The sequence below is a fragment of the Homalodisca vitripennis genome, unplaced genomic scaffold (assembly GCF_021130785.1).
Source record: "Homalodisca vitripennis isolate AUS2020 unplaced genomic scaffold, UT_GWSS_2.1 ScUCBcl_7741;HRSCAF=15546, whole genome shotgun sequence".
NCBI classification, from domain to species: domain Eukaryota; kingdom Metazoa; phylum Arthropoda; class Insecta; order Hemiptera; family Cicadellidae; genus Homalodisca; species Homalodisca vitripennis.
In genome coordinates this window covers 6978-28004 of record NW_025783873.1, presented here as the reverse complement: position 1 = coordinate 28004, position 21027 = coordinate 6978, and the positions used below count along the sequence as shown (strand labels likewise).

Sequence of the window (21027 nt, the reverse complement as noted above, 5' to 3'; positions counted from 1 at the left end):
TGCTTGCTTTCTTTTAATGGACTTTATTATGCGATTGTTAGCTACTCATTTTCTAGTGTAATTAAGATATATATTAATTAAACACAGCTATTTATAATTCTTGATACCACATCCCGGCTTGGCCATCTTTGTTGGTTTTTTCGTAATAATGTAAGAGTGCCACGTATGCCGTTGAGTAAGATAAAATAAAATTAAATTCCATCTCTATAGTGTATGTGCTGCCTTTTTCAACAAGATCAATAATAATTGATCCCTTCATATCTTAATATATAATAGTTGTTTTAAGATCATCAAGCAATCACAAACAACGTGCCATGATTTAAGCTTGTGATGGTTTTTATTGTTCTGTGATTCGTGACAATGAAATATGCAAAATAAATGGTCTACTGCCTGGTGCCTTACACACCCAGGACTCTATGTGTCCAATCACCTGTTATTCTTTCTTCTTACTTTTCCCAAACAATAAACCCTAATTCATTTTAATTTGAGTACTATGAACACGTGTGACATGTGTTATTGTGTATATTGTGCTGGTTTTTAAGTTTAAATTTTAATTTTCTATTTCCTCCATTTATAGTTTTAATAAGTTGTCGCTTTATATAACCTTGAACGTAAACTTTTAAACTCCTAAAGTTAATCTGTAATTCAACAATGGCCCCATTTGGACACAACGCAAGAAGAAGGTGTAGTGCCGATTAGTGTTTAGGGTTGTGTCAAATAAGATGAGATAGGTTAGGTGCGTAAATAATATTTGTGGTTAAGCTACATTTTGCATTTTGTTTATTTGTCATTAATTTTCAGGATCCTCTCAAATAAATGTTCTCCCTGTCGGTAGTATTCTTTTCGTCCTGAATAATTTAATAGTTATGGTGCTTATGTGTTAGTTGCTAGGTAATTGAAGATGTGATTTTACCTGTTTGATAATGAAACAGTTGGTACCTGTAGAAAATTCAGTTTACTTTTGCCTAGCCTATTTCAATGTTAAATTATTCATTCAACACGAATATAAATATCTTATATTAATATTATTAACATAACAATAAAATCAGTGATATTTTTGATTAGGTATCTGTTTTACCAAAAATTAAAAAAACCAAATTAATTTATGGATACTTCGGGGAGACTTTAATAAGCGGCCTACACTCATTATTTCAGTTGTTTTTATTGAACAATTAGATATGTTATCCAACTTTGATACGTACAAATCGTATACAATAAGCTTTAATAAATTATCGTATCAAGAAGAATCTTGTACATTAGGCCTACAATTTAAAAATTAAAATTTAACACTAACATCACAAAACAACAATAATCAACTATGGCTTAGACTTAGATATCAAAGAAACCTTATAATATTTATAATGTTCCCAGCTTGATATCAATGAGTAACTGATTTTGTGAAAAGGAGGAAAGAATTCTCCCCATGGGTTACCAAGAGCCAAACCCACAAGTTGAAGCCACTTAAACAAATCTTGTCACTTGTGAGAAATATCTCTTATATTTTCGTCATATTCATCACCATTTTCAAAGTTTCAAAATATTAGTTACTTCTTGCTGTTTTATCGTTTACATTAAAATTATTATTAACTAATAAGTTGAAATCATATGTTAAGTTAAATAAATTGTAATATCGAATTATTCCTTACGATAAAAACATCAAACCATTCAATAAAGACAACCGAATAACGAGTGTATTCTGCTTATTAAAGTCTACCTGGTACTTCAACTATGTTTTTGGTAACTGTGCACTTAACAGCCGGAGTGGCAAAATATGAGTTATATATTATTAACCTAGGATTGCTATTGTCCTCGTGAACAAAACAATTTAAGGTTTCAATTAGTGAAAATGCCAATAACGAATTTATGGAACATTAAAAGTGAAACTCATCTAGAAGTAATATTTCATTGAAGAAAAATAACTCAATAACGTAGGAACAAGCACCAAGTGGTCTTGTTATGATCGTGATGTAAGTTAACCTCCTAATAATTGCTGTTGACGTCAGCTGTTACGTCATCTTTCGATAGTTTTTTCTTCTCTGTAAAATTTAACATTAAAAGCGTGAAATCAGGGGATTTGACCAAAAGTAAAAGAAGTTTTTGGTTTATTTAGACATTCTAAGAATAAAAGTTCATGTCAGCCTGACACAAGTGCCAAATTCAAGTGAGTTAATTAGTAGTATCAGTTGATTATATCAATGGGTGTAATTAAGCAGTATTGTTAGATAATATTGATAAAAACCCAGTGTCCACTTATGGAACTCTAACCCAATTTATTAGTTTTTCAGTACTTTTCAATACTTTCCTCAGTAAAATTCCCGGTAAAAAAAAGTTGTCAGGAATATCTTAAAAAGTGGTTTTAGTTGGTGCCACTCAACTCTACGTTTATCCTTGTTTAAATCGGAAAAGCACTTAAAATCCTCTTTAAAGTACAGAGTTTGTATGTCTCTAACCTTTAGTTGTAGAGCAGAATCCATTATCTGTGTGCCATAAAGCCTGGAGGGATGTTCTTGGACTATTTCCAGGACCATTCAAGCTGATCATTGGATTTCTGATTTTATATTGTAGCATACAGCCTTGATCAGCATAACTTATCATAGGCTAATTATGCATTTTAAAATCAAAACATTTTTATTTACAAATGCATATGGATAAAAAGCAATTTTCAGATATAATATTCGTTAAGATCAAGTTTCCACTGATTACTTGATATGGGATACCTTGTATAGTATGTTAACCCCTGAATGGACACTGGATCATTGTCCGTTCTAACTCTTAAAACTTCACCTGGTGGTTCAGAATTAAGTGGGGAGGAGGGGGGAAGATTGTTTTATGAGTAGGCCCAAGGCTCAATTGAGTTGGAAGATACTGGAACAGGGTTTGCATGGGAATATAAACCCTTCACTTAAAAAGTGCATATAAACACTGTTTTGAGATCCCATATTTTCAAAACTTGCTATAGGAATAAATTCACCCTTCTGGGAGCTATTCCAGATCCCCGGAAGGTTGCAGTTCCTTCACCTCTGGTTCTAGAAATCAGTAGGGCTATTACAGAATAAAAGTTTCTTAAAATTCTTACCTTGATCTTGTGTGCTCAACAAAATAAAACCTTCTTCCTTTGATTCACAAATATTTATTATTTGGTGATTTTTATCTACTGATTACATAAATTACCAACTGTAAGTTAATAGTAAATATTTGCTATTTTATTTTATTATTACTGTCCACCGCCAATTATAAATGAGTGACCCTCTTTACAGTTAGAATTTGTAATATTAGGGGTGCTGCATTTGTTGTTACTATTCATTTTATTAATGAATAGTATTTTATTTTAGGGTAAGTATATTTTTAAACTATTCACTAGTCAATAGATTTCTGTTTTTGATTTTGCCTTAATTTTTACTGAGTTTAATAATTTTGTCGTCAGATATAAATATTTTAACTTTGATTTCTTTTTCAGTACCAGTCAGGAGAAGGAGTTACAGTACATGTCTCGAGCTCGAGCGATGGAAGAAACTCCAGCTGACTTTAAAGGATTTTCCGGAGACTATGTATTCTCAAAGGGCATCTACCCTCCGAGAGCCCGAGAGTACGGAAGCGTGCCCAACAGGGAAAAGCAGGCATACAAACGTTGTATCACAAAAAAGACATTCAGTTTTTAATGCATGAGCCGATAATCTGGAAATTGAGAGATATGAAGGTAACTGATAACCTTAGTAAACATTTTCATACATAGTATGTGAGAACTTCCCTTAAAGTTTGAATTGAAAATCAAGAAAATAAATTCTTTATTTAATGGCAGCTATACTAAAATGAACTGCAGTCCTGAAAAAACATAAAATATCAACCTGTAACAGCAATATCAAACCAGATTATTCACGTCAAGCTGTCCTTTTTTTTAAACCCTTTTAAGAGCAGAATCAGAAATTACCATGCCCTGAAATTGCACACCGTCATTTTGGGGATATACTAAAAAAACTGGTCTATGCTAGTGTTTTTCTTAGTAAAACACCCCATTAATGAGGCCAGTAAAACATGCTTCTTTGGCATGAAAATATGCAGAAATTAATTACCTTCAATCAAATAAAAATCATTTCTAATCTGTTCAATAAAGTTAGTAAATATTTATAAAATATCCAAAAATAAAAGTTTTTAGGAATGTAAGGATTTTATATGACAGACATTAATTTTTTTGTATGTCTGTCAGTATAAATATTTTTATTTTACTGTTGGAATCTTTTGATTCCTTACTATAACAAGGAACCACCAGAGGAGTGCAGTTGGCGGCGACCAATAGAATGGACTGGCCTGCGCGACGTTGCCACACAACTGCCGCCTGCCGCCCGGCGCACGGCTGGTCGCATTGTGGCTGATAAACCGCTGCGCTGTCACAACTAACACTGACACTGAACATTTAAAAACTTATCAGTATAATTGAAAAACAATATTTTAAAATGCTGTTGACAGTTTGCTTATATTATATTTAAATTACTTGTATAGTTTATTAATGTTATTACAAACGAAACTATCGATTAAAACAAACAAATCGTGCCCGTCAGTTAGTCAGAGTAAAGTACTTGCTTATTTCCATACAACTTTTCAGTGATTTTAAAACGATTACTAAACACACACAAAATTAAATATACATGTTGCTTATATTGGACACTGCATGACGTGTTCCTTGATTAAAAATAATTAAAACAATATAACAAGATAATCAATTTTAAAATTATCGAACAATTATATTTTTTAAATTATGAAATAATCAAATTTTCCACTAAATAATTTTTAGGACCTACTATTTTAAAATGAAATACGTTAAAAAGCATGATTGACTTAATAATATTCTTACCTTTGCACTTGTATATTATTTATTCGCTCTCAGGCGGCAACATCGTAGCCAAAACCTCGGAGTCTTCTTCATTTTCACTTTCTGCCTCACTGCTACTCGTGTCAGAATTGTCTGCTAAGTTTATAATTATTTGATCTACAACACTTGTGCGGATACATTTCTTTTTCAAAAATCCAGCTTGCTGCAAGGCTTCTGCGTGCTGAACTCTTGATTGCCAGTCTTCTTTAGTCACTTTTGTCCAGAGCATCATGAACAAGTTTCTCAACGTCGGTTTATTTTAAATGTCTTATTATTACGTGCTACCTCTCCCTTCACTTGAGCCCATACCATTTCAAAAGGATTGTACTGGCAGTGATAAGGAGGGAGCCTGACAACTGTATGTCCCATTTTCATTGGCTAATACGTCGAGTTCATAAGTTTTTTGTTGGGTTTTATATGGGAGAACCCTCATTATAAGTTCTGGTTTCGTTTCTTTCATACAGTATTGTATGTTTTTTCGAGACAGCCAATTTTGAATCTCTTCCTTTCTCCACGATGGAATTTGGAATTTTCTCTCGGCGAGAGTACTGAGTGGTATGGGAGCATTATCCATAAACGATGATCGAGCCTTCTTCCAAAATGCATAGCAATTTTTTTAAACCATTTTCTAAAACGATTCAGCGTTCATTTCATCGTGATAGTCCGAACTGGATGATGTCTTAGACCGAAAAACCCACTTACATTCTTGCAAAAACCCATCTTTTGCCGAACCGACATGACAAATTATTAATCTTCTACCTTTGCCGAGAGAGGAACCTTTAGTCCACCAGACTCAGTCGTATCCTGCCATATGTATTTTCGAGTATGGTTATCATTAACCCATTTTTCATCGAGGTAATATATGGGCCTACAATCACCAGATTCTCTAAGCTCTTGCATAGTTCTCAAAAATTTTAAACGAGCCGCTAACAATATCATTTTCGTTCCAATAAAAACTTTCTACCATCATTGGTTTTCTTATACCTGAAACCAACATGCCTTAATAATCTATTTGTTGAAGTTACCGATCCGTTGTAATCAAGTTTTTGTTTGAGATCCTGCGTGATTCTTTTTGATGTGGGAAATTCCCCTCTGTCGTAGTACGAAAGGACAGTTCGTCTCAAAACATCTTTTATTTTCAAAGTCGTCAAAGCCTGTTATTTTTGATTTTTCGACTTCTTTATTTTCCTGGCGTTGAAAACTTAATTTCTGATGATGAAGGTCCATCTTCTTCGGCCAGCTTAGCTTCTTTACTTATTTTGTTAACGGTTCTTTTCACTTACACCACAGGCCTCAGCACACAGTTTACCACTTTGCTTAAAGTTTAGAGTTTCTCGGAAAATTTGTCAACGACAGTTTTTTGAAAAAGTTGTAAACGTTGTAAATAATACGTCGTTCTCCACTATGTAGGGTTTATCCGCTACCACTCTTACTTCCGGATGGCTGTGCACTTGAACAAACATCATCACACTCCATTTTGTCCAAATAAGGAATCACAATAACAAGTATATTACAATTGACACTACACAGAAAATAAATAATCGGTACACTTATAATAGCTACCAATAAACAACACTTAAAAACACGAAAACGTTCAGGTAGGAAAAAATGCTTTCAAATGGTTATAAATTTATGAGAACCGAAGTGCGTAACAAAACCGTTGCGGCAAACAATTCCCATCGTTATGTACTGAATAATATTTATGGAAAAGAACATATATTTCAAATGTATTTGATAACTTTCTTACCAAATTGAAAATCCATTTAACATAACATGATTATACTATGCACACATGTAATGCCTTATTATATATCAATGATAATGGCATTATCTAACTGTTAAATACGGAAAAAATTAACGTTTTTGCGGTATTTTTATGTTTTCTTTTTAATTTATATTTCGGCTAAAGATTTTAATCCTACGATCTTCGTATATGAGTAATATAATACAATAATTTATTTCAATCCATTTAACTCAACATGGAAATAAGCTACAGAGATGTACTTTTTTTTAAAATGACCGTAAAAAATTACATTTTGTAATACGTAGTTAATTAATTCAAGACAGCTCTAACATTTCTTTCGAGTGTAACGGTTAAGTATTTTAAGAATGCTGGACTCGCGCGGGCTTGTGGTTACAGCGGGGAACAAGTTTGGCAACGTCGCTCAGCTCTCGTTGGCCGCTCCAAGGTTACGGGCAAAATAGGCTCCTCCCTCAACTGCACTCTCTTGTGGTTTTTCGTATAGTTGGATCTTTTAACTAACAAATTTGCAAAAACATACATGATGACATAAATAGTGAAGACAACTTTTATAAAACGTTAAGTAAAAAAAATATTAATTATTCTTGTGTGTGTGTGTGTAAGAATTAAAATTCCCTACACTCCACTTTACACTTTGTACAAAAAGCCTAAAAATTTGTAAAATGTAAAAACACAAAACTACATTTATTGTATATTTTGAAATTACATATTTTGCAGAGGAAATGTTATAATACATTTTAAGGAAAAACATTGTTTGTAAAATAATAAATATAAATTGGAAACACTTTAGTAATTACATAAGTTAAACATAAATCTTTCCAATGATTTAAATGTAACTACTGCTTATTGTAACAATTCTTTTCACTTTTAAATGGCAGGCTGTTTTGCAATGATGATGCATAAGGTTACTATTTTTTAATCTTAGTTAATAAATATACTGTCAAAAATGCTGCTTTCTGGTTATTTTTATGTGTTTTATTAGAAAAATGTTTTTATTTTAAAAACAAATTACTGATCATAAATTAAGGTTGTGTCGTTGATTGGTGAAATATTTGCTTAGGGTGTAAAAATAGCTGGAACTTCCTGTTAGTTTTTTTAACTGTGCTTTAGTTTGGTTTAAACTGTGATATAGTCTGGTTTAGCATTTGCTTATTGATTAAATTGATAATTATCTGTTGTTTTAGGTTCATTTTCGACGACTTGGGAGAGCAAAGAGCTTAAGAAAGTTTGGTGAAATGAAACACTTGATTGAAGAAACATCCGAATTTGACGTTAGATCACATAGTCAAAGAGAGGTTAGTAAGTGTGGAGTGGAAAGCATTTAAATTTCATCTTTAGTACTGTTACATTCATATTATAAAGAATATTATATAAAGTAAGGATCAACTTATTACATGCCTAAGATGTACCCTTTGAAGGAAGGCAGTCAAAAGAATTGTTTACGATTGTTATTAAAGAATGTAGTATAAAATATTACAATATTTCATGTAATAATATATATATTTTTTAAAGATTATAGATATAAATACGTCTTAATTTATATACAAGGATGCAGTTCATCATGCAAGTAAGTTGATTAAGACCACTGGCGCTTTAATGCGGTGTGGCATTACTGTTTTACAGCCTACACACAGCTTAATTTTTGCCTGCTGGGACATATTATGCGGTTCGAACAAACCGAACCTGAAGCACTGTACAAGTATTTCACATGTGCTCCACATTCACTCAACTTAGTGGTCACAGGTGATGCCAGCTGCAGTCAGACGCGATGAACATATTGTTTTACCTTCCTACCGACCATCAACTAGAATTTATCTGGCTGAAAACTCAAGATTTTTTTTTTAAAGACTGTTTAGGTGTTATGTTTCTGTTTTGTGGTGAACAAAAGAGTTCAATACTGTGCTGTGCTTCCAGTTTCAGAGAGGTTACAGTAATATTTCACTCTTTTTATCTTTTTTTTGCTACCGGTAATTTGGCTTATTGGCAGCGTGCTACCACCATTTGTGGAAGGGGAAGGAGTTGAGGGGAACAGTTTTTGGTAATGGCCGGCTGCAAACAAAGAAAATTTTTACAGTATTACAAAAATTAAATATTGTTCACATCTTTATAGTTTAACCCCTTTGAAGGAAAAAACTCAAAATCTGACGTGAGCAGAAAGAAAATTGTGATTCTTAGTCAAAGCTTTATATCCGAAATACCAAACCAGTCAACTGTAGGCCTATGATTAATTGGCATGTTCAATCCGTGATTATGAATCATTCTGAGAATATATATCACCCCCACGGGACAGTGTACAACTGTAGTAATCCTCATATGTAGCTATCATTAAACACGTCCACTCCTAACGTCTCCGATCGGAGACGCATTAACCCATTGCGGATCGTATTGTTTTGGCGCGCGGGCACCAGTGGGCGCGAATTAATTCACGGTCAAGCGGCCGCACGAACAGCAATGGTGCGCCACATCGTATCGCTTGCTATTGTATACTTAGAAAATTCAGCTTGCGAAGGTATTCGTTCAGATGGAACATGGGCCTGTTGGGGTATCCGTGATGTAGAAACGATAACACGCAAGCAAGGTGCCGGGGGGGTGGCAGGGATGATGTCTGAATTCATAGTCTAAATAAAGCGGCTCGGGCGAATCGATAGCAACATCCGGGCCATTGTCTAGACTAAACCTACCAACATGTACGTCTGCGTCGTTTAGTTGTGTCACTTACCTCAAAAGTATTATAATAACAACTGAGGAAAACACCCAATCAGAAGCGCTAAAAAGCAATTCATATGAATGATTTTTCAACTTCGACATACAACTGCGATCTGTAGGATATTTATAAAACTTTTGAAAACTCTAAACGTAGACCGTTGTTAAACACTCTTAGTAGACAAGTGAAGACGATTCGCTATGGCCCCGAATCTATCAGACATTAACAGAACTATTTGGAGGGAAATTTAAAAGCAGACCGCTTTTGCGACCTCAGCTCGTCACCGTGCCGTTAGGCCCGGCCGCTGCGTGACGAGCCCAGCTCGTCAGTGATCCGCAATGGGTTAAACTTACTCCGGTGCTAAAATTGCTCAGCACCCAAAATGAGTTTCATACGGAGATGTGTTAAGAGTTTACAGCATGAAACTCACACAGGTAACAGCATGAGTTGTATAAAACTCCAGTGTTTATTTTTATTTATTATTATTAACACATCAAAACTGGTTAGGGTGGATATAGAGAATTGGTGCCACACAGTCGTATTCATGGTAGACTTGTAATAATTAGTTCTCTGAAAAAGGTGTGCACTTCTTCTGGTCTTGATGTCACTAAGTCATAAAGTTAATGAAGTGCTTGGTGATTGTAAACAATTATTCATATATTTTGTATACTGTTTGCAATAATGAAGTTTGGTGGCATAAGCAACATATTTCCCATCATCCCTTCTGTAAATTTTTGGTTTGTGAGGGAAAGTACTGCAAACAAATAAGAAGTTTTTATGATGTGCTATTATTGGATTGTATAAAGGAGCACACATGATCAACGAGTTGCTTTAAACTCACATCTACCTATGTATGGTATTGCGTCTCTGAATACTAATGATAGTTAATACACAATATCAGTGGTGTTCCTATATACATGTGTGTGTGTCAGAAAGCATAATGTGTGTTAATCAATGGTCATGGTTTTGTTACCCACAAAAAATGATAAAATATCTTAGTTTTTAAGGAAGGAATACAAATAAATATCTATTTTACCTGCTTATCTGTATTTGTGTTATGGTATTCAGTGTATATTGTAAGACAATAGATTGTTACTCTTTAGAGCAATTCTTTTTTTTTTAAATCATTGGTGTTAGTTTGATTATAACAGTAGTGACAATTTCAATATATTTTTAAATCATATGTAAATAGTTTTGTCATTATATGTTTTGAATGATCAAAAATATTCATGTACGCCTATATAATTTTAACATAACTAAATTAAATTTATCTGTGTATAATAATAGAACAGAGACACTAGTATATATGTTTGCAGATCTTGTTCAATGTTCTATAATGAAAATATAGTCTCATGAAAGTGTTGAAAAATTTCAAAAATGTGGTTGAGCTGAAAAATTAAATAAGAAATTGTGCTTGCTTGACCATTTTTAGGCATGAGATCATAGATCTGAACATTAGGTAAATCGATTCCTGCCCACTAAATGATGAACCCCCCTTGTTGCAACAGGTATCCGACATTCATAGACGCCCTACGAGATCTGGACGACTGCCTGACTCTCTGTTTCCTATTCGCCATGTTCCCCAGCCTCAACGGAGTGCCACGAGACCAGAGCGTACTCTGCCGCCGGCTTACCATAGAGTTCATGCATGCCTGCATCGCTGCCAAGGCCCTACGGAAGGTCTTCGTCTCCATCAAGGGCTACTATTTCCAGGTGGAGTTGAAGGGTCAAACTATCACTTGGATCATGCCACACCAGTTTTCTTTCCAGGTGAGTGTAATTCGTTTTGAAATTAGCTTGATTCTATCCGTTCATTAAGTTTCACTGTTAATCATATTTGTTCTGTTCACCTCCAGCCCCAGAGCAGACGAGAGGTGGATTTTCGTATAATGTCAACGTTCACACAATTCTACACGGTCATGCTGGGTTTTGTGAACTTCCGTCTGTACCATTCCCTGAATTCTGTATTATCCACCGACATTTGCCTCCTATTCTGGTGAGTTTCATTCATGGAATCAACTCATAGTGACAGAAAAAAGTTGTTTATTTTTATTTCTTTATTATAATTAATTTTCTTACGACAGAAAAAACTAAATAGATCATACATAATTAATTTGCTTTTGAAAATGACTTCAATTTGAAAGAAATATACCTTTAGTAAACTTACTGATTTGGTTAAATGTATGTTGATATTGTGAATAGTTTTCTATATTATACATGTAGATACTAATTACATACTATGAAGAAGCTCGTTCTTTGTGTACTGATTTATAATCCATAAAGACATTTTTAAAATGTTATAAGAATTTTGTTGGATTGATTACATTACTGTACTATGGTTAAAATGACTTAATGTTAAATGTTGGAAAATTTTAAGTTCTGAAACTACAATAAAGGTCTTATTACATTTAAACACATTAAACCAAATATTTTAATTACTTTTTATTTTTGTGAGGCCTTTCGATAGCAAGGCTATCTTCGTCAGACACATCACAAAAGTGTTCAGACACGCTATCGAAAGGCCTCACAAAAATAAAAAGTATTAACACTTTGAGTGCTGGCCCTAAATGACATGTAACTCTGTAGAATGCTGGGCGTTTTTGGTGGTTTTCAAAAATTTATTTAAAAAAAAGTATTTAAGGTATGAGAAAAATACTTACATACCTTAATTCAGCTTACTTTCGTCTTTCTTTTTAACGTGGAGATTTTTTTGTGGTTTTTTTAAAAAGTACACATAAAAAATGTTTTTTAAAAAACATATATTTTTGAAAAAAAAAATTATTTTTTGACGACAGTTTTTTTTATCTAACTTACTAAACTAAGCATACATACAATTATTTACAATGACCCATTTACAAATATAAACTGTCCTTTGAATAATAAAAAAATCATGTTTTTATGTTTTGTAGTTTTTTGACAAAAAAACTATGCCGTCATAATTGATGCGTAGGCATCACTTTCGCTGTCAGCACTGTTTTCAGCATCTGTAACATTATTAATATACTATGCAAAATATGAATATATTTTTATTTTATTCATAAGAATAAAATATTAGTTGTATAAAGTTAATTTATTATAATACAAATTATAGTTTGATTCACGAAAACAATAACATAAACCAAAACTTTTAGACTGATGTTTATATGATAATAGACTTTACTTATTCTTACCTGAAGTATGTGTTCTAATCTTCTTCCATTAGATCAGGATCAATGTCAGAATCGTCAAAAATACTATCTACTCCAATAAAATTATCTTTATCTAATACATCACTGATCGCACACGTCGTTCAAGCTGCGAGAAGCCATGATTGCGACATCGACTGCCGGCTGCAACGAATGTCCACGTTAGCGGCACGTAAACAACGCGACCGAAGTTGCTTTGTCATTAAGCTCATACAATACATCTGGACGCTTTCTAGCGGTGAATTTGTGTTACTAAAAACCCAAATAACATTGTAGAGTAGGCAAAACCCGTTTAAATACGGACAATGTAATATAATACCAATTGAAATGACAACAACCACGTAAAACTACGGGATTAGCATTCTTCGGAAGTTTCGCCGTTCCGTAAAATTACGGGATTAGCACTCTAAGTGTTAAATATTGGTTTAATGTGTTTAATATGTAATAAGTTAACAGAAGCCTAATATAAGCTTCATCATCAACAATAAAGGTCATTGGATCATGTAATAAGTTTGATATTTACAATACTATTGCTGTTTTTCAGCTTTAGAAGCAAAGGGCAATGAGTTGGTGGATGAAGAGGCATACCTGTCCGAACGTATTGCAGCCCTCAACCAGCCCTTGGCATCGTTCTGGCACGTCGGAGGGACAATTCTGATGAAGATGGAACTTGATGGCCTTTCCAACGGTAAGATCAGTCAGAAATTGACTACAGTTTCGTATTGTAGCTACACATATTCATATAAATAAAAATTCCAAATTATATTCTTTTTACTTAGATATGTCACCAGCTGGATACAAATGTTTCTAAAATGGCTTATTGCACAGCTGTATTGCATACAGGGGTGAGGTAGACCACCCATCTGCAATGTGTAGGAGCTGAACTGAGAAACCTACCTTTTAGTTTTAAAGAAATACCCCGTATTTCAACACAAATAATTTGGGAAAGTAATTATTAACACCTAAAAATACCCCCAAAATGGCTCTTTGGTGGGGGGGGGGATCATTATGAAAGATTTGAAAAAGTAAAGGTAGGTCAAGCCGTACCTCATTTTAAATGCTTTTATTATGAAAAAAGTTTTAATTTATTTCAATTATTGTACACAAAGGTGGTCCAAAATGTCAAAGTTGCACGTTTTCACAGCTTTTTCTTACTGTTACCTATTAAAAACTTGAGCAAAACCAAAATGTTATCCTTTTACCAAAGATGTACTCTTTCTAAAAAATGAGTTACAGTTTTCACTTCTCTGTACATTTACTATTTAAAAAATAACCTAGTTCAAATTTAGGACATTTAAAACTTGCAAGATCTAACATTCAAATAGCAAGTTGTAACTTTCATTACACCTATCAATAACTGTCTTAAAACTAAAATTTTTGGTGTCCTTATTCTTCAGATTACGAATTAATCTCACTTTGGTAACTTATACAGCAAATAAGTTTCTGATGCAGTCTTTTTATATTTGTCGGCAGTGTGATATATTTAGAACTACAATACTTCCGCAGGACTGTAAACCTACGGTGAAAACGTGTGAGATTTACGCATGAATTTTTATGACCCTGGCCTTTTTACTAGGGATAGGTTGGCTCTATTTCACTTGATTCTGATACCAATAAAAGTGCTTCAAATATGGTTGGAAAGTTAGAATTTCACAGTATTATGATTAGTGATGTGTTGAAGCTGGATCTCGAATCAAAATAAGTCTATTCGTGGACGACAGCTGATCAGCAGTAGACAAAATTACCAGTTGCTAACCATCAACCAGTGTTTTTATTGAATTTTCTGTTGAAAAAATGTAGATAGATAGGCAAATAAAAAAAAATTAATCTAGTTGCCACTTGTGTCAACTACTGTACAATTTTGTGTTCCCTATGACCTTTAGTACAAGCCAAGCAATTGCCACTAGACAGATTAACAGTATAATTTATCACTTACTTCTTAGTTTATATAATGTTACAATCGAGCCCGAACCGAGCTGGATAAACTGGGTGACTACTGTTATTATTGTACCAAATGTTTCTGAATCAATTATAGGATAAGGGAGTTAACATGTTCACAAACCACTGTTTTATATTGCATACATTTTTGAACCGAAATTTAGGATCTGGGTGTCACATTCACCTGTCTACAAGGAATACTGCAAATTTTCTCATGATAGTGATTGCAAAAGTCACTTTAGATTCTGGAACTTTTTTTTAATTAAAGGAGAAACCGATCCCCTTTTAGAAGCCTTGTTCTGCCTGTCCTCATGGGCCACTGGCCTCTGCAAGGATCTTATCAAAGAATAAGGGGGAGAGTCGATACAGTACAAGGTCGATGGTACTGATAAAAAGTGCAAGGGTCACAGACAAGATTCGAACCTGTGCTATCTCTAACTCAGATTCAAAGTTCAGTGTATTAGACCGCTCGGCCATCGGCACTCCATCTAAAACTTTCATCGTATTAGATGAATTTGAGCATAAACCACCCCTGTAGACAAATTAATACTTAGAACTTCAACACCGGCCTTTTTTTTTTTTAAATTTTATCCACTTCAATAAATTAGTCCAAACCATGTTACATTTTTGCATAAACCTCAGTGCCTTTTTCTGGTTAACACTCCATCCATATAATTCTTTTACTAAATTGTTATTTCACTTTGAAAACAATAAAAATAATCTGGTTTCTTTACATACCTGTCAATGAGTGATTTAACTGAATTTATTGATTAAATATTACAGAACTTGTGTAACAAAAACAAAAACTTTTGGGATTTATATATGTCTTACAACAAATTGTTATTTATAAAACAAATATAGTATTAGCAACTCAAAAGATTTGGCTGTGTTCAAATATTGTTGGCAAAACATTATTATGTCTTCAGATATTTAACCTAATTCATTGCTTTTGGAATGTAGACATCAGTTTTGCATCTGAATAGTGTACTTAGTTGTTTAAATTTAGTGTAATGTTTTTACTTTATTTGATTAAGTAAGCAATACCTACAAATAGGGTTATTTTTATTATGAAATATAATAATAAATTTAAATCCGAGAAAAGAAACATTATACCAACTGAGTTTGTGTGTGTAAAGAACGTGAACAAGGTTGAGCACTTTCTGTGAAAGCTGGTGACTCTGGCCAATAGCCATTGTAACATTTAATGAAATCAGTTTTATGCAGTCATGTACTATTATGTTTTTATAATTTACAGTAACAGGTTTTAATTTGGTTATATTCAGAAAAATTTTGCATCTATGTGATTTATGCAGACGGATGATCCCGAGAAGCTGGAGGAGGCTAAGGTAGAAGCGGAGAAGAAGTTGCGGAAGTTGAAGACACTGTTCAACGGTCTGAAGGTGTTCCTGAACCGAGAGGTACCCAGGGAGCCCTTGACCTTCGCCTTGCGCTGTTGTGGTGCGGAGGTGTAGGTGTTTCCATTGTGTGGGACAAGCAGTTGTTTGTGGGCGCCACTTTTAATGAGAATGATGAGACGATCACACATCAGATTGTTGACCGGCCCTCTATGGAGACGCCAGTATATCTCAAAGGTGAAACCTTAGTTTATTGATCTTCATTATATTTATATGGAAATAAATATTTGTCAGTATCTTGAGATGTGGCACAAGAAGACCAACTGCCAGTTCAATAAAGTGTTCATATATTTACTTTAATAGTTTTAGCGATGTAAAAGACTCTGAAGCAGTCTGGCATCAGATTCATTGCTTTTTCGTTTGTTAAAATTGTTACTAAAAATCCATTTGAAAGTTCGTCTTGTGACATTTTATACAATCGCTAATCGCACAAAGTTTTCTTCCCTAACCATCACTTGCAATGCATATATAAATATTGTATCCACTAAGTAAGACGAACGTAAACAAGCATGAAATATAATCAGCTGGTTTCTTTTACCACTTAAGTGTTCTGATCCATCAGCTGATATATTTTTACTAACTTGGAATAGATGACAATTGAATTTGTGAGAAATTATGATGGAAAAGAAACGTGGAAAACAAGTACTATACTCAGGCACAAAGAAAACTATGTGAAAATTATCTCTGTTAATAATACTAATGCTTTACAATAAAAACCGTAACATTTCTTACAATACTCGTAATTAGGATTTTGTCAATGTTGTGTTTGGTAGGTCAGTTATAGATTGAATATTGTAGTAGGCAAGCATATGTAGTTCATAAAACAATACAGGAAATATTGTTTAGAGACAAAGCAGATCCCACAGAGTGATTGATGTTACCACTAGTGGTACAAGGTATGCGTGTAAACATTCAAGGCTACCAGTCCAAATGTTTAATATTTTTTAGAAACAAAGTTTATAATCATTCCAAAAATGATAAACATTTTCTCTGTCATCAGAGGAATAGGGGAACAATATTTGTGTTTGATTTGGATTTGTAAAATCATGATAATAAAAATAAAAAATGATGGCCAAAGAGAGTTTACAGAGATCTTTGATTGTGAATAGTACACTGGTCTTTTTCACACAAATAATCAAAGCCTCCAGATCCTTAATGAAAAATACTTATGATAGCAGATTGGCCCTTAGTTCTCAAAGGACGATTAATTGGTGTTTCATTATTGTATGTAACAATCTCTGTCTGATGCAGGTACTACGTCCAACCGCAGTGGGTGTTTGACTGTGTCAATGCTCGGGAGTTACTGCCTGTAGAGAAGTATCTGCTCGGTTGTGTGTTACCTCCACACCTCTCGCCCTTTATTGGACCCTTCGCGCAAGGAGGAATATAACCCGCAGGAGATGCCAGACCGTTCGCTCATCACCGCTGCAGCTGGTTAGTGTCAAACTGTCAAGATCCTTATACAATTTCAGAATGATGATGATAGTAATCGTTTTTAATAACACACGTCATACTGAACTTACATCATACATCGTACTGATTTTACTATATTTGATGTTTTAGAAGGTGGAGAAGAGTCTGAGAAAGAAGAAGAGGACACAAATATGGATGCCACTGCTAACTCTGGTGTTGAGAGTGAGTCTGAAGATGAAGAATCTTTTGGTGAAAACGAAGAAAATGAGGAAGATACGGAGAAGGATGCCCTTAGAAAAGCAAAGGTATGGTTCCAAAGAATGTGTTCATGCATCTTAGAAATGTTTTGCATATATATTTTGCAACATATTGAATACAGTTAAAAAAGTGTTATAGGCTCTTGAAAAATGTAGTTTTGACTAAAATTGTTATTTTTGTGATAAGCCTTTTTCTAATAATTTTGGCTTGCTTCAGTATAAGTAGGGTAGATGTCAAATTGTAATCCATATATATTGTTCAGCTGATTGTTTTTATTGTAAAGAGAAGCAAGACAAACAATAAATAATGGTAGGGGGAGACATTACCGACAAACAATAAATGATGGTAGGGGGAGACATTACCGACATAGTTAAAGGGAGTGGTCCGTTTAATACCTTCCCCCCTCCACCCCGGAGAAGGGGGTTTTCGGCAGTGTTACACACCATTAAGAAGTAGGATGGAGAGTTCGGCGCGTTGTTATGTAACTATTAAATTTCAACAGTTGCTTGAACTTATTCACAAAAATTTACCCGTTTTACTCCAAAAATTGTATTGTTAATATTACATTTTCTCTTCATAAGAAAACAAACGGATCAAGCGTTTTTGACTCAGTAGGAATTTTGATGTTTGAGCCACACATGACAATGTATGATATTCCCTCACTTTCGCACTGAGCAGCAAAGGATAAAACTTTACAAAATATTGCAGATAAATGTCGTAATATCATCACAATATCATAAATCCAAAATATTTAAGCGGTAAAAAAGGATGACTCAGCAGTCCGTTATAGTAGGAGGCAGGAAGTTTAGTGCTGTATATCTGGTGACATGTATAAACAGGTATGTGTTAAGACTGGCGCAAATAAGCAAAGCAGACACTAAATCATCTTTTCAGTTGTGCATGTGTATTAGTCAAGTGTAAAAGTACAGTGTGTACCGTGCCGAGTGATGGTGTTGTGACTATTGTATTACATTAAGGCTGTATTTAGATTTTAGTTACAATGTGTTAAAAGTGGACAGGGAAAAACCCTTTCAGTCGTTGATTTTAATTTACAAAAATTCACAACCCGAGAAGGAACAACACACAGTTTAAAACGATGTTGTACAGTTATGGAATGCTATTTTTATTATTTATGTTTTTTCTTTGAAGTTTACTATTGTTTGTTATATTGCAGTTTTTAGAATAGTATAAATTAGAGGGGCTATTGTTGGTGGGCAGCGTCATTTTTGAGTGGTTTAGTGTTACCGTTACAAGTCTGAATTTAGCATAACTAACGAACAGCCTCAAGAATCCATCTTTGATTAGTCCTAGGTAAAATAATGTATTTTAATAAATAATGCATTTATTGTTTCACAAGCTTTGTAAAATTTATTAAAATGTTGGAGAAAAAACATTGATTGTTTATTTTTAATTCTTAACAAGTTGGTTTATATAAATAAAATGGTTTAACAGTTTTCATACTATAAAGTATATTAATAAAATTTAATATACTCAACAAAAAAATAACTCTAACAAAAAAAATAACTCATAATAATTTACTGATTTGTTTAAATTTTCTCATGCATTATCTTCAATTTCTAAGAGCAATTACAAAAGAAGTAGTGGTCTGTAAACCTCACACATTTTTCACTATTCTGAGCTTTACAAAATTCTTTTTCGACTGTTCAAAACCATTAATCAGAACATATTATTAACAAACAAAACAGCTCTGTGAGTACATTATTAAAGCTGTTTGCTGCATTTCAAATCTAGTTTGATCAAGATCTTGTTCTATTATCAGGAACAACTTGTTATAAACGTGTTTTTTGCAGCGGGCCGGGATGATGTGTGAGCAGTGGGAATAAAGGTGGGAGAAGGAGGATCCAGCGGAGCAGAGACGGGAGGAGGAGGAGTATCAGGAGTTCAAGCTCCGTGAGAAGATGATTAACAAGAAAAACACCGTAGACTGTACCAGAGCATGATGAAGGGACGGCGAGACCGCATCAGAGGACAAGAAGATATTGATGAAGAAGAGAAGGGATAATTGACGAGAAAAAAGGGGAGGGCATAAAGAACAAAAACAAATGGTTAGAACTTAGTTCAAACTAGAAGGTTTTTGCAAATTATATTTTTACAATTACAAGCTATTGTAAAGATTTGTAAATAAACATTAATTGTGTACATAAACACTTTTAAAGTAACTAAAGTTTTATTTTTTTATTCATAAATTTCCATTATCAATGTCTGTGACTAAAATAATCTTATGTTTGGTAAAAGAATAGTCAGTTTTAACTAATCCAACTATAAAATCACAAAAGTGCAGATGGTAAAATAAAAATAACCCTACTCTTAACTCTTATAATGCTTAACTCTCATGGTTATGCTATAAGTGGGTTACGTAGTTAGCTACGTGCTGTTTTTCAGCCAGTATCAACATTTAGCAACTCTTTTATACGAGTTAAAATTATATAAGATGTATTATACATGCGTTGAAAATATTTTCAGTTTACTACATGCAGAAAAATTTTTTGCCTTGTAAGTGTTAATAAGAAATTAAGTTATAAGAAAAGAACACTGTTCTGTAAGTTATTCATCTTTAGTTGTATTTTTGGACATTACAATATTTTTTAAATCCTGCGGTATTTATGTCAAGTATTCACATGCATCCGAGTAGCTTCACAAGAAAATTCAATATGTTAGATTACAAATGTTGTAACTTAAGTTATAAGTTAACTACCATACCAAAAGAACTTAGAGCTTTTTCTATGTTTTGATATTTTTGTTTTAAAACTTAACATAATAATTATAAAACCAAGTTATATGTATTTTATTTATTTGTGTTTTCTAATTATACACATTAAAAAAAACATTGAAACTATTGAGTTATCTCTTCTCCCAGTGAAAAGCCATTCAATATACAACTAAAAAAGTAAACTTGTTCCTGAGCAAGTCTGGTGAAAATTAATCATTAAAGCGTAAAAGGTTCAGCTACCTGACTGTGCAAAAACTGATTAGAAGTGTAGAATAAAAAAATATATGAGTTAGTTAAGTGTAGAAATCACTTAATGTGTCTGGAATATTCAGAAAACAGTCTGCAAGGAGTGTGCTCCAAAAACTGCAAATGTCCAGGAAGCAAAATTGGTCTCATTCCAATCCCCACTGTAACCCATTACAAAATACAATCATGTAATTTTAAAAATAAGTAGCAGTACAGTAAATTGTTTAGCAAAAAAAATAAATATAATACGAACAGGAGTAGTCAACAAAGTATCTACCAGATACAGAGCAGGCGTTGGTGCCAGTTTTTTTTGCTCTAAAATTGCTGTGCATATAAAAATATATATTTTTCATTTTAGCCTTGTGTATTTTAGAAGAAACGCATATCGATATATCAAGGTGAAGTAGTTACAGTTTTGGTACTGACTTTCTCATATTAAAATCATAATTCAAACTACAAAAGAGCTACTTATGCAAAATTCCACACAGACTTGTAGTAATAAGTTAAT

The 21027-nt window shown here is 33.4% G+C and overlaps 1 pseudogene; it reads left to right on the top strand.

The window, feature by feature from the left end:
• Positions 1–3531: 3531 nt before the first annotated feature.
• Positions 3532–19569, top strand: LOC124374286 (annotated as a pseudogene).
• Positions 19570–21027: the final 1458 nt, after the last annotated feature.